Source organism: Seriola aureovittata, chromosome 16 (assembly GCF_021018895.1).
Source record: "Seriola aureovittata isolate HTS-2021-v1 ecotype China chromosome 16, ASM2101889v1, whole genome shotgun sequence".
Classification (NCBI taxonomy): Eukaryota; Metazoa; Chordata; class Actinopteri; order Carangiformes; family Carangidae; genus Seriola; species Seriola aureovittata.
Genome location: NC_079379.1, coordinates 17,055,829 through 17,068,373, shown reverse-complemented (window position 1 = coordinate 17,068,373; position 12,545 = coordinate 17,055,829). Strand labels below are relative to the sequence as shown.

General features: G+C 38.6%; 1 long non-coding RNA gene across 1 annotated transcript; it reads left to right on the top strand.

The window, feature by feature from the left end:
• The first annotated feature begins 2,249 nt into the window (after positions 1 to 2,249).
• Positions 2,250 to 4,863, top strand: LOC130184330 (uncharacterized). Its single transcript, XR_008829963.1, has 3 exons — positions 2,250 to 2,409; positions 2,927 to 3,020; positions 4,576 to 4,863. It is a non-coding gene; the product is annotated as an uncharacterized LOC130184330 (long non-coding RNA).
• The last annotated feature ends 7,682 nt before the right edge of the window (positions 4,864 to 12,545 follow it).

Here is a 12,545-nt window from a genome sequence, read left to right as displayed (position 1 = left end):
CCAACCCAGCTCCATGGGGCTGAAGTCTGGAGACTGTGCTGGTCTTTCATCAGGTGAAGCCATTGTGGAGTTCTGTTCTTCTAATGTTTTGGCCCATTATCTTACTCTAGGATGAACCCCTGACCAAAAAGTTTGCCTTCTCTTGGTACTTGTCTTTTTCTCACCATCCTTATAGCAATATACAGTACTGCTTCCTGCAGTAAAGTATGGTCCTAATGATCCCTTTGCACTAACAGATGGTTTGTAAGTCTTGGGCAAGACTGGGGCACCTGAATTGTTTGGATTTACATTCAAAGCTTCATTTACTTCCGTTGCTGCAGGAAAGCTGTAAATTAACCAATTAGTTTTTTTTCAGTTTTTAATTACCTAATTTTTTTTTCCTTTTTTTTGACCTTGGGCAGTTTACTGCTTATGTTTGTACCGTTTAAGGTTATTCACTGGATTTGAACTGCTGAAATATCAATAAAAAACTGGAAAATGGTGGTGTTATATAACTTTTCACTGGTAGCAAATACGATGGTATTATATAAACAGATAGATAAATATATCTAAAACTATATATATATATATATATAGATATTCAGTATTTATAGAGGAGACAATAAAAGATAATGGTGGTACACACCAAAAATGTTTATAAGTCTGGCTCTGAGAGCAATTTATAACTAAAAGCAATTATATGATAGGTACTCTGTCAATTGTGGGGTGATACAAAAATATCCAGAATGTCACCTCTGCCTTCATCCATTACTTCTAATGAAAACAGTATTTTCAGTCTTTTTAATTAGTGGATTTTTTTTTTTTTTCTAATGTGTACGCAGGATCTTCTCCTTTAGTTAAATCCCATGTCTTTCTAACTGGAATGAGGCCATTTAAACACAGTGGCATTTACTTCCTGCAGCCTCTCTCCCTGTCTAGTTCCCCTTCCCTGCAAATGTTGTGGCATTGTCATGTGTAAAGGCTTAGGATGATTACAAAATAATTTGAAAATAGAATAAGTACGCACAGCCTAAGTTGAGGTTTGCTCCATCTGTCAACATATGACAGCTGCAGAGCAATTTTCATTGTGGTACGAGTGGTTTTGTGGTAAATGTGCGCTCTCATTTATCTAAAATACATCCTAAGCTGTGGCTAACGCTTCATTATTGGAGCAGGCCACATGGGTTACAATGTGCATTTGTTCCTATATGAAAAATCTTTGCCGAAATGTGACTGACTTGAATGCATATGTTTTGAGGAAAGAGAGGGCTGCACAAGGCTTTTGTGGTGTGTCTGGGAGAGAGAGAGAAACAGAGTGAGAAATTTAGAGAGAAAGAGTGTTCTGTTTTCCAAAATATTTGCAAGTATTTTCTAAGCATTGCTCCACCTTTTCAATGTCAAACCACTGTTATTGAAAACCATCCATGCTGAAAACAGGGAAACAAACAGATGCTTCACATTAGCCTTAGCTATATCTATGAGGCACTATACTGATGAAGGGTCTGGCCAGCATACTTTTTTTTTTAAAATGTCTTCATCTACAACAAAGAGGTACAACAACAGTCATAGAAATACACAAACTTTTCACAAGGCAAGGGACTCCAGGGGATATTTAGTCCATTTATTATAGTTAATTTTAAAGTGCACATCAAACAGACACCACTAAGGCTTCTGGATGTCCAGAATTATTTTAACTAAAGATAAGACTGACTGATACTTAGTCCTAAATGTCAAAGAAGGGAATTTTATTTACAATTGAGTCACTTTGTCTATGAAACATAAGAATAGTAATACCTAACATTGTTATGTTGTAGGACTTACAGGGGGCAAGTCAGGAACATTAGTTATTTTGGACTCAGAACTTTAAATAAGGCAGCTTTTATAACTTGAAAAAGATAGGCTATGGTAAATTACAGGTATATGTCCCAAGCTCATTTGAATAATCATATATTCATACCAACCAAGTTCGACAACTGCAATGCCCTGTTTAAAAACTTTAATATTTTATCCAGCTTGATGATTGCTGCATGTGCCTGTCTGATAGTGTCTATGTCAGTACTGTCTGGGTGGTGAATGTGGGTTCTTTAATCTATTTGCACATTTGTACTTTTGTACTTTACTCTATCTAAGTGCACATGCATTTTAATGTAGACCACACTAAGCTGAATTGTAATGAAAAGTGCCACATAGACAAAATTGCCTTACCTCCACTTGCTGTGAAGCGTGGTGATTACTGCGCTGTCCTGCGCAGTGAACGCAGTCTCTACCCGCTTGAACCGCTTCGACGTCCCCGCTATTCCTGCGTATGAGAGCCGTTCATTCACGAACAGCAACACAGCGACAGGACAGCAAACATGTCAGAGAAGAAGCAAACCGTGGACCTTGGTTTACTGGAGGAGGATGATGAGTTTGAAGAATTCCCAGCCGAGGGTAAGTAATACACGTATTAATTAAAGTCATATTGCCCTTGTTTTCTTCTTAGCGAACGTAAATAACTGTTGGATGTTTCGCTACCAGGGCCCTGCAGCAGTGACTCAGCTAGCAAGGCCATGTTAGCGTTAGCATTAGCTAGCAAAGTTGCTAGCGACACGCCAAAGCCATCTGATTTAGCTGGCTAAATTAGTGAACTCATCGAGCTCATTGTCATTTAATGTGTTAGCAGTTGTGTTTTTTATATTTCACAGCTACTTCTAAGCATATTTTCCAGCGTATGTACTTTGGTTCTTTTACTAACGTTTGCTAGCTATCTAGCCTACCGGTAATGTAGCTTCAAGCCAACAAGCTAAGGTGTTATCCACTCAGGTAAACAGGTTGAGAAGACTTCCACACCTTGAGTTTGAGATTCAACTGACTTATTTGACTGCTTCAGTCTAAGATTATAAAAAATGATTTCTTTGCTTAGTACTTTAATGTTGCTGATTATTTGATTCCATTATATAACCCCCAGATTGGACGGGGCTGGATGAAGATGAAGATGCTCATGTTTGGGAAGACAACTGGGATGATGACAACGTAGAAGATGACTTCTCAAATCAGCTCAGGTAAATAGAAAATACCTGAATCAGCCATTTGTAGCTACACCCCACCCCCTGTACCCAGTCAGTGTATTCAGCACGTAGCTGGTTTGGATTATAACAATAAATACCCAAATTACCTTAATTATTTATGTCAATCTTGGTTGTGAGATGACTTTCTTATGCCATTCACACTGGCCAAATAGCTGTACATAAAATACACAAAATGAGACTCATTGCTCAAAGTGGTTATGATGTAATTACAGAGACATTGAGACTCTTTCCTTTCAACTGGTTGTACTACTGTTTAGGAATAACTATACATCATGTTTTTTTCAATATTTTACAGTACCATTAGCTACTCTTGATTAATTTGTTTATACAATATTTTCTGTGTCCTGTCTCAGTACTGAGGGGAGATAGTTGGATTTGTTACACTTTAGTTTTTCTTAAAATAAGTGTTATTAAGAAACGGGTGTGTGAATAAAAAAACAAGCATCGGAGGAATAATACAGTCCCAGTACTCTGAGTATATAGTTTCAGGTAATGTTAAATCACTTTCCTTCGGCTTGGAGAAGTATTTTCCAAAGAACTACACTTAAGAGATCACCTTACTGATCTGTTACGCTCAGGCCTGTAAGCAAACTATTGTCTAGAAGTAATTTGGATTTTTTTTTTTTTTTACTGTCATAGGAGTTGTATTGATAGAATATAAACATAATGTTATCATTTGGAAATCCATTTCTTTTTTTCTAATATTTTCAGCAGTAGTCAGTGTCTCAACAGCTACAATTATGACTCATATTTTATAAGATCTTGAAATATACTCCAAATGCAACTGAGAATTGAATTACCAGTGCATAGCATGTTGTCTATTTAAAGATGTAGGAAAGTGTTCTCTAACATACAACTCCAACCATAGAACATGGACTCTATACAGCATCTTTAAATGTGGAAGTTATAGTATCCAATGTTCCATTTGGCTTTCTTTGTTTTTTTGCATTATTTTTTTTTTCTTGTTTTCTTTTGTTTTGTTTGTTTGTTTGTAACATTTTGCTATTAACACCTTGAAAAAACAAAAGTAGCCAGATGTTAGACAAATACAGTGACCAGTGTCAAAGGATGACATAATCTTAAATTTAGCAGCGTCAATAGAATTGTGCATTATACATCAATTTTATCATCACAGGATCTTTTCTGCTTCAAAGGCTTACTCTCACACTTATTGAATAATCAATAACTTGATAGATAAGTGGCTGGTCTGTTTTTATTTGAGTACCCTTTAGACACTAATATGCTATTGTTTTATTTAGGTCAATTATGACAGCTATGCTATTAAGTTGTTTCTTAAAGATATCATTATTGTTAAAGGGCAAAACTGCCATATATATATATATATATATATATATATATATATATATAATCAAATCCATAGCTGCATGCATCATGCAATAGTTATATATTTTTTCACTCCCATCTCTTAATGGTTCTCACAATCAATAGAGGGTACTTATGCCTCAACCACCCACCTGTAATCATGTCTACTGACTTGATCTTTCTATTTTCCTTTTCCTCCCTATAGAGCAGAGCTGGAAAAACATGGTTACAAAATGGAGACATCGTAGCGGCTGTCAAGGCCTTTCAGTATGCGATGACATTGGATATGGACATTAATATTTGAACATGACTGGTTGACCACACACCACCGAAAGAGATTTGAGGATGTTCATTTGTTTCTTTTTTTGTAAGAAATATTGATAAAAGTAAAGTGTTTGGAGAAAATAGTTCTTTTGAGTGTTTTTACTGACTAACTATACTGCAAATGTAGACAATGACATTTACAGATAATAAATTTCCTGTTGTTTATGAACTACATTAGTGTTTTGTGTGTAATCCACCATGATAATACTGAATCTGATCTACAGAGTGGCTCTAGTCATCTCACCTGGAGAAACAGGCTTGCATTTCTTCTTTAGTAATCATTGGGACATTGCTGAAATTCATTGAGCTGTGATGTTGAATTAATATACAATAATTGCCTTCATACCTCCAATTCATGCAGCAGAACCACTGGCTAAATTTAACTGATGCTTTAATGGTCATTACCAGAGATCCAGCCATTGTCCTTCTGTTTCACCTACTCCTTAGACTGCTCTTATTCTTTGATACATAAACTAAACCCAAAACATGGAAGTTATTAGTTTTTTTTTTTTTATGGAAGAAGATTCAGGGTTTAGCTAAAATAACTACAATTTAAAGTCTGTGTAAAGAGCTGTTGATCTCCACAGAAGCATATCTTCCAAGTCAACATGGCCTTCCTGTAATTGACAGCTTATTTCCCTCTGACACGTACGTTTACTTGAGAGTACGTGAATTTTGCATATTACTCTATTTCAAGTGCTAACAGAATTTATCTGAGCTATTCATGATCATTCTGTAGCAACAATACTTTTATGTATGTATGTATTTTATTGAAACTGTCAGATGTGAGAGAGAAAGAAAATGTACATAAGCTATGCGCACTTCACGCACACACAATGCAAACAAGTGTGTGTGAGTGTTTGTGATGCATGCTACACACATACAGAGGCAGTTCCTCTGCACTATGCTGTATAACATCCCCCCTTCCCTCTCAGCCCCACAGCGCTGGGCCAAGTCCCTGAAGGAGAGATTATCCACTGCCGTGTTTGTCAGAGGCAGGGAGGGGGTCTCAGCATGGGGTCTCCCAGCCTGCCTTGCCTGGACCTGCCCCTACTGCCAGCCAGGCCCTTCTCTTCCGCTTGGCACAGCGGGGACTCTGGTACTGAACCAGAGGCCAATTTATCCCAGCCACACTCCCCCGGCAAAATGATTTCTCTCAGTGTTTTGTCGACTCTCAGTCCCAGGGTCCTAATGAGGTGAAATGGATGCTAGTAAGACCAAGGCTACAAGAGCAGTTTTCACCCTGAAAACAACATCTATCTTTCGCGTGTAGAAGTCGAAAAGTTACCTGAATACATTTACTCAAGTACAGTATTTTTGTGCAATTTTTGTATTTGAGTATTTCTGTTTTGTGCAACTTTTACGCATTTGAGATGAAAATCTTTTAGTGGACTATATCCAATCTATGTAGTTCTATATACAAAACACATGATTTTTCACAAGATTTTTAACTTGTTCTTCAACAGAAATCAAGAATTACTGACATGCTTTTTGCACTTGCTTTAAGAATATTAGACTTCAACGGCTCAAATCATTGGACAATAACTTTTTTGTAGTGTAAAATATTTTCTAACACAGTTCTCTTGATATTGCAAACTAAGCCAAGTACTGTTTCTTTGTCCTTTCATATTACTTCCTGCTTCGATCTGCTACAGATATTATAACCTGTAAAAAAAAATTAGGAAATAAAATAATAACATTTGAATGCACTATGAGGCTGATCATTAAGTTAAGAATATTTTTCCACAACTACCTTTTGCCTGGGGTGGCCATTCTTTCTAGCTTTTGAACTTTCCCCTTGTGGTGCTGATTTACCAGCACTATTTGCCATTCTGCATCCAGTTTATATTTGGAAACAGTTGTTCTGCACTTCAAAGCGTTACACTCAGATTTTGGCATTAAAAGCTGGAAAAGGTAGAAGTGGAAATCTGTTTGCTCAGGTCAAGCGTTTAAATGTTGGCAACTGAAAGCATGCTGACAAGTCTGTCGTTCTCTTCTGGGAAAATACACGATCCCTGTTTACTACTAGTTATTATCCCAATCAGCTCCATATCACAGCCCAACAGCTCTCCTGAGTGCTCATCCCATATTGTGTTTGAAAGACAAGGCCCCAGCTCCCACTGATATATATGCCAATAAAGAAACATTTTATTGGCATGTATTGTAGGAAATAAAGCAAGGTCACATGTTCACCAAGTGAACTCGTAGAGCTGTGACTCATACATATGGGCTACTCAGATCTGTTTATGCCCTTGAAACTAAGGGCCCTGGGCCAGATGATTATTCTAAGGGTTGGGAAGTCAGTGAAGTGAGAGAATCGTTAAGTGAGAGCAACAGAGGAGGACCTGTGACCATTTTGTTTGTGCTGAGAGCGTAAGATTGGTCCCTTGTGTTTGACGCTGCGAGGGCCTTGATGGGCCCTCAATATTCAACCTCACACAGATCTGCGGGCTTTTCAGTGTCTGTGTACAAGTTCTTCTTCGAACCAATTTCATCATGACTTTAATTTGTGCGAGCATTTTTGTTGTTCTGTTCTGACCCACATGATTCATCTTGACATGTATTGACTGACTTAGGGAGAACTGAATAAAAATCTGCTAAATTAGTAGATTAGTATATTTTGACATCATTCGAAGGCTGCATTTAAAATCTTTTAAACAGTGGATTACCTTTTAAAAGAACAGCCCAGTTTCCTTGCGTAAGAGATGGACAGTTTGGGCTTCATCAAGAAATCCAAAGCACCTGATTATTTTCTGGATCAGTCTAATTGGGAACTACTGAATGTAGCAAATTCTGTAAACTGATTGTTGTCTTTCTGAAAGCACAGATTCCTGGAAAAGCATTTTCTTATTTGCAAATCGTTTTCTCTTGGCCCACGCAGTTGTGAGACCACATGACTTCATGCAGCAGAGCAGTCAATGGAACTGTGGAAAGCACTATTTCATAATACTTCATGTTGGGAGATGGCAGATCCATTGTTCTCAAGGCCCACAAGCCTGTGGGCGAGAGTCCCTGCTGTGTCTACACACAAGAAACACACCAGCCTCCCAGGCTATATTTTCCTCTCTTTTCTCCAGACACTGGAGGCTACTGTGACCATATTTCTCCCCACTGGTGCAGGCCCTACTCTCTCTGCTTCTCCACTCTCCAATCCCTTCACCGCCAAGCCCGGGTGAGGACGAAGCTGCCGCTGCACAGCTAGGAAGCATGCAGCTGCTACTATAATAGCCCTAATTGCACGTTTCTTTTGTTGGGCTGAAATTAGCGGTGGGGCTACAATACTACTACTACAACCCCCAAAAACCTCCAAGTAAAGATGGAGGGGAGAGAATTAAAAAAAAAAAAAAAAAAAGACACTCAGGGGTGCGTTCACCAGTGAGACTGCCAAGCCACTGTCGAATGGCCCACACCTGCACGCTCGCACCCCCGCTAAAGTAAACACAGATAATAAGGTATAATTACTTTAGAAAATAATAACGAGGAGCAACCCTCCAGACCCCCCTACTCCCACTGACAAAGGGCTGCCTGTTTATTGTGGGAGGTGAAACAGCCCCAAAGGACGCTGGCGAGTGCCCTATCAAAAGACCTGAGGGCCCTACTGAGGGTCCCTTATAGGACAGCCATCAGTGTCAAGGAGGACTGGGGCTTTTATGTCTCTTCTACCCTAACTGCCTCAATTAACCAGTATGGATTGACCACAGGGTACTTTTTCAACTCCATTCATTCTCATCAAAATGATCCTGTGTTGTCTTGAATGGTTTCCCCCCTCTCTATGGGATCAGAGGAAACCCATCAAAAATTATACCAACAATGTCTTGTGCAACGTAAAATAAAGGTTCAAACCTCTATATATGTATATAACAAAGACACGAATCTGGGAATATACTGTACATATGCAGATGTGTAAAATATGTATTATGATCGCACAAAGTCCACAAAGGGGCCATTTTTATGGAAGGACTGTAATAATGCATAGATAGTTTGTGTGTTTTCCATGCTCATAGATGTTCTCTTAGGAAAGCTGCATGAAAATATAGCAAACAGGGTATTCAATAGGATTATAATGTTGGTTTGAGCCAGAAGATAAAACATTCAATACTGTCACCCAATCGTTGCTATCTTTACATCAAGGACCACAATGACAATAAGTCTTACGTCATTAAAGGAAAAGTTAAATATTTTCACAAGGAGAGTTGGATTAGAATATTAATATCGCTAGCATATCTGTCTGAAGCTAGCACCAGCTGATGGTTAGCTTAGCTTAGCATACAGACAGACAGGACAAAGGACAACCAGTGGAGACTCTAGGCTGGCACATTTTTGTGTGAATTAAATATGTTAATTGGCAGTTTTGGCAGAGCTCCTCCTTAGGTTCCAATATTAGTGCTAAATTTAAACTTATACAGAAAATAAGCGTTATTCCCAAGAACAAAGCTATTCCTTTAACTACCTTTCTATAGTTGTATGATTTAGGCCGCATTCAGACAGACATTTGCTCTGTGTTAAAACATGCGGTGTCACTGCAGATTCAGCACACATAATTCATATCTCAAGCCACAAAAATATAATTCCCTTTTAATCCAAAAAAAAATGCATAAGTTGACACATTATTACTTTGATCTTTAGAAAAGTAAAGATGTATCCACACTATGAGGTAACCATCAAGCTCCATACTTTGACCCAAAATTTCATACATGTGGTTGAGGGGAACATAAATAGCTAAAATGGAAATATTTTACTCCACCTAGTTACACATACAACCAGCAGATACAATATCTGGATTATATTTCATGCTTTCCTCTGCAGGCCCTGTGTGTTTTTATGAGAGTCATCACAGCTCAGCTGAAAATGAGGATAAACTCATCCAAGCATGTGAACATGACACTGGATAGTTCACACAGTATGGGATCACGCAGCGGCCTCACTGTCACTTAAACCTGTCCAGATTTTAACCTGATCTGACATGTTGGCACACAGAAAGAAACAGATGGGTATGTTTCAGTTTACTGCTATCCCTGGTGCTTGAGTCACTATGAAAACACAAGACTCTGGTTTGATGTCAGGAGGGATTATGAGTGCCCTGTTTCAGCCATGAAGTTTATGATATGATCCAACTTGCAGGTCTTTGACAGATAAATGTATAATTTCACAAATGCGAGAAATGGAGCACAGAGAATGTATATAGTACCCTACAAAGCCAAGACCAGAATTTTACCTATTTACTTAATTATTATAATTATGAAAAAATTTTGGGAAAAAATGTACAACAAAAGTAATACCAGATGAACCAATACTGCCAAAAGGTAACTAGCTTAGCTTAGCAGAGTAGCAGTGACTGCATTCTTCCTAGCTACAAAGTTACAGCTAGCAGGTGAGATAGCCTTAGGAAAAAATATTTTACCCACATTTTTGTATTTCCTGTAATTGAAAAATTTGATGCTCCAACATTACAGTACAGGAGTTTTTATTTTTACTTCAAATAAACAAAAAAAACGAAATCTAACCAATATGGGAAAAACAATAACACAAGGAAAACTAGTAGTAAACTAGGTAATTAGAGTAAATTTGCAGCCTCTGACTCCTTTGAAATTCACATGAATTGAGGTGGTTAGGCTACATCTAAATGATATATTAAATGTATTACATATTCATTTATTAAACTATTTATTAGTTTAAATGAAACAAGCTGAGAAGCTATTTTTGTAGATGTGTTTTCTGATTGCTCAAACTTAGAGTCTAGTATCAAAAATGGTTTGTAAGGTGTGTGGCAATCATTGGTATTAAAATGAAGGTTTTAAAAGTTGTTACACAGCATGGGTGATTACCCTCAAACTTCTAACCCTTTTTTGTATCAACATTACTGTTTCTGTATTTACTGCTCTTTGGTTTTTCAGGGAAGAAAAGGTAGGAGTTAGGTGATCAGCATCTGTGAAATATGACACATACCCCAGCAAAACCAGTAATGCTTTATTCATCAAAGAACCACCGAATTCAATCACAAACCTGGCTGATAGTGGCCTACACTGTGAAACAGCACACATGACTGAAGTAGAAACTCTCACTGAGTAAATGTTTTGCATTGATTTAACACAAGTCTTGCTGGAGTCCAGTACTTTTACCAACACAAAGGGGAGATAATAGCTGCTGTGATTAAGGGTCTAATGTAAAGTGAATCAGTGTTGCATGTGAGTCATGCTCATGCCATCATTAAACCACAATGTGCAACCGAGCCAAATGGCCCTGCGAGGATGGCAGCGTGTTTTTAACTGTGACGTCTGGCAACAACACCCCCTGCGGCGTTTCCTTCCCGTATGCCCATGATACCTGGCAATTAGGGAGTTTGTTTTCTATTTTTACTCCTGATTTTTAGCCCTCATCCCCTCCCAAACCTCCAATATTTGAACACAGTGGATCAGCCATCCACCTGTCCTGCTGCACTTAAAAGCATTGGACAGTGAAGGAAGAGAAATTAACAGGGGGGACAATTTAGACACCGGAGAGGCTTTTTTCCACCAGAGCAATAAAGCACACTTGATGTTATTATCATCTCTGGTGAATTATCAGGCCTCTGATAATTGTAATTAATCAATCATCAGGCTCACTCATGCACTCCCATGAAACCCAGCATCACTGTAGATCAACCTGAGCAGTGTTGACCTATGAGAAATCAATGTGCAGCCATGATTCAAGGCAATAGCTAAAGCTTCTTTCACTTGGATCAAGTAATTAGAGCATGCTTAATTACACACCACAGTATCTGCATCATAACTACACGAGGGAGGGAAACAATTGCAGGAAAAAGTCCATTAAAGACCTTTAGCATTGCACAATCCAATTCAAGTGAACATGAAAAGGTTGCAGGACAAATTCATCCCCTCAATTCGCATCGATCATTTTCACCACATTCAACCAAAAACCTCACCACTTCACTGTGTGGCCGGGGTTCAAAACAATAGCATATGTTTAAAAAGAGAGTACAATGACAGACAAACTCATAAAATAGGACATAACATTCTTTCCCTCTCTCTTTTACTGTCTTTGCCTTTCATCACTCTTTCTTGCTCACACACACACAAGCCTGGAAAGGCTGGGTGGGAGGCCTTGGCCCAGACACAGTCAACTGGTCCCAGTCCCAACAAGGAAACAATTAATCATGTGTGAGCGGCTGTCTGAGTGTCTGCTCTCTGGACAACAACAACACTCAGCCATTTATCTCCCCTCAAGGCAGGACAGCCAGCCAGCACACCACGCAGGCATGCACTCTCACATCCTCACACAGAACAAAAATGGACAGACTCAGATACACTCAAATGTTCAAGAATGCACACATGTAAAATGTAAAAAAACTTAGTACAGCAGATGTGAATGATATTTGGGACGCGCACACACACACACACACACACACACACACACACACACACACACACACACACACACACACACACACACACACACAGGTGCTTGCTGTTTTGTCATCCTAATCAGATAGATGTCAGCACTTCCTAATGGTCATGTTGACATCTACAGGAGCTACATATTGCTGGCTCACTAGAAATCTCTGAGATCAAAGACAGACTAAAACAACTCAACTTTGTTTCATAATTCATGTAAGAGCGATGCCTTTTACCTTGGTTGCCTTTGATAATTCAAAGTCTATTTGCTGTTCAGTTGGCAAAAACAGAATGGAAGGACTGGGTTATTTTTCTTGCACTCTTCTGAGATGATGGCGCAAAGTTGATTTGACAGTCATTTCATTTCAGGAAATTTAGTCCTCTCTAATTTAACTCTTGGTCTTCCGATGTGGCAAGGCAGGTTAGGAGTGAGCTAAAACAGGCGAGACTTGGTAAAATG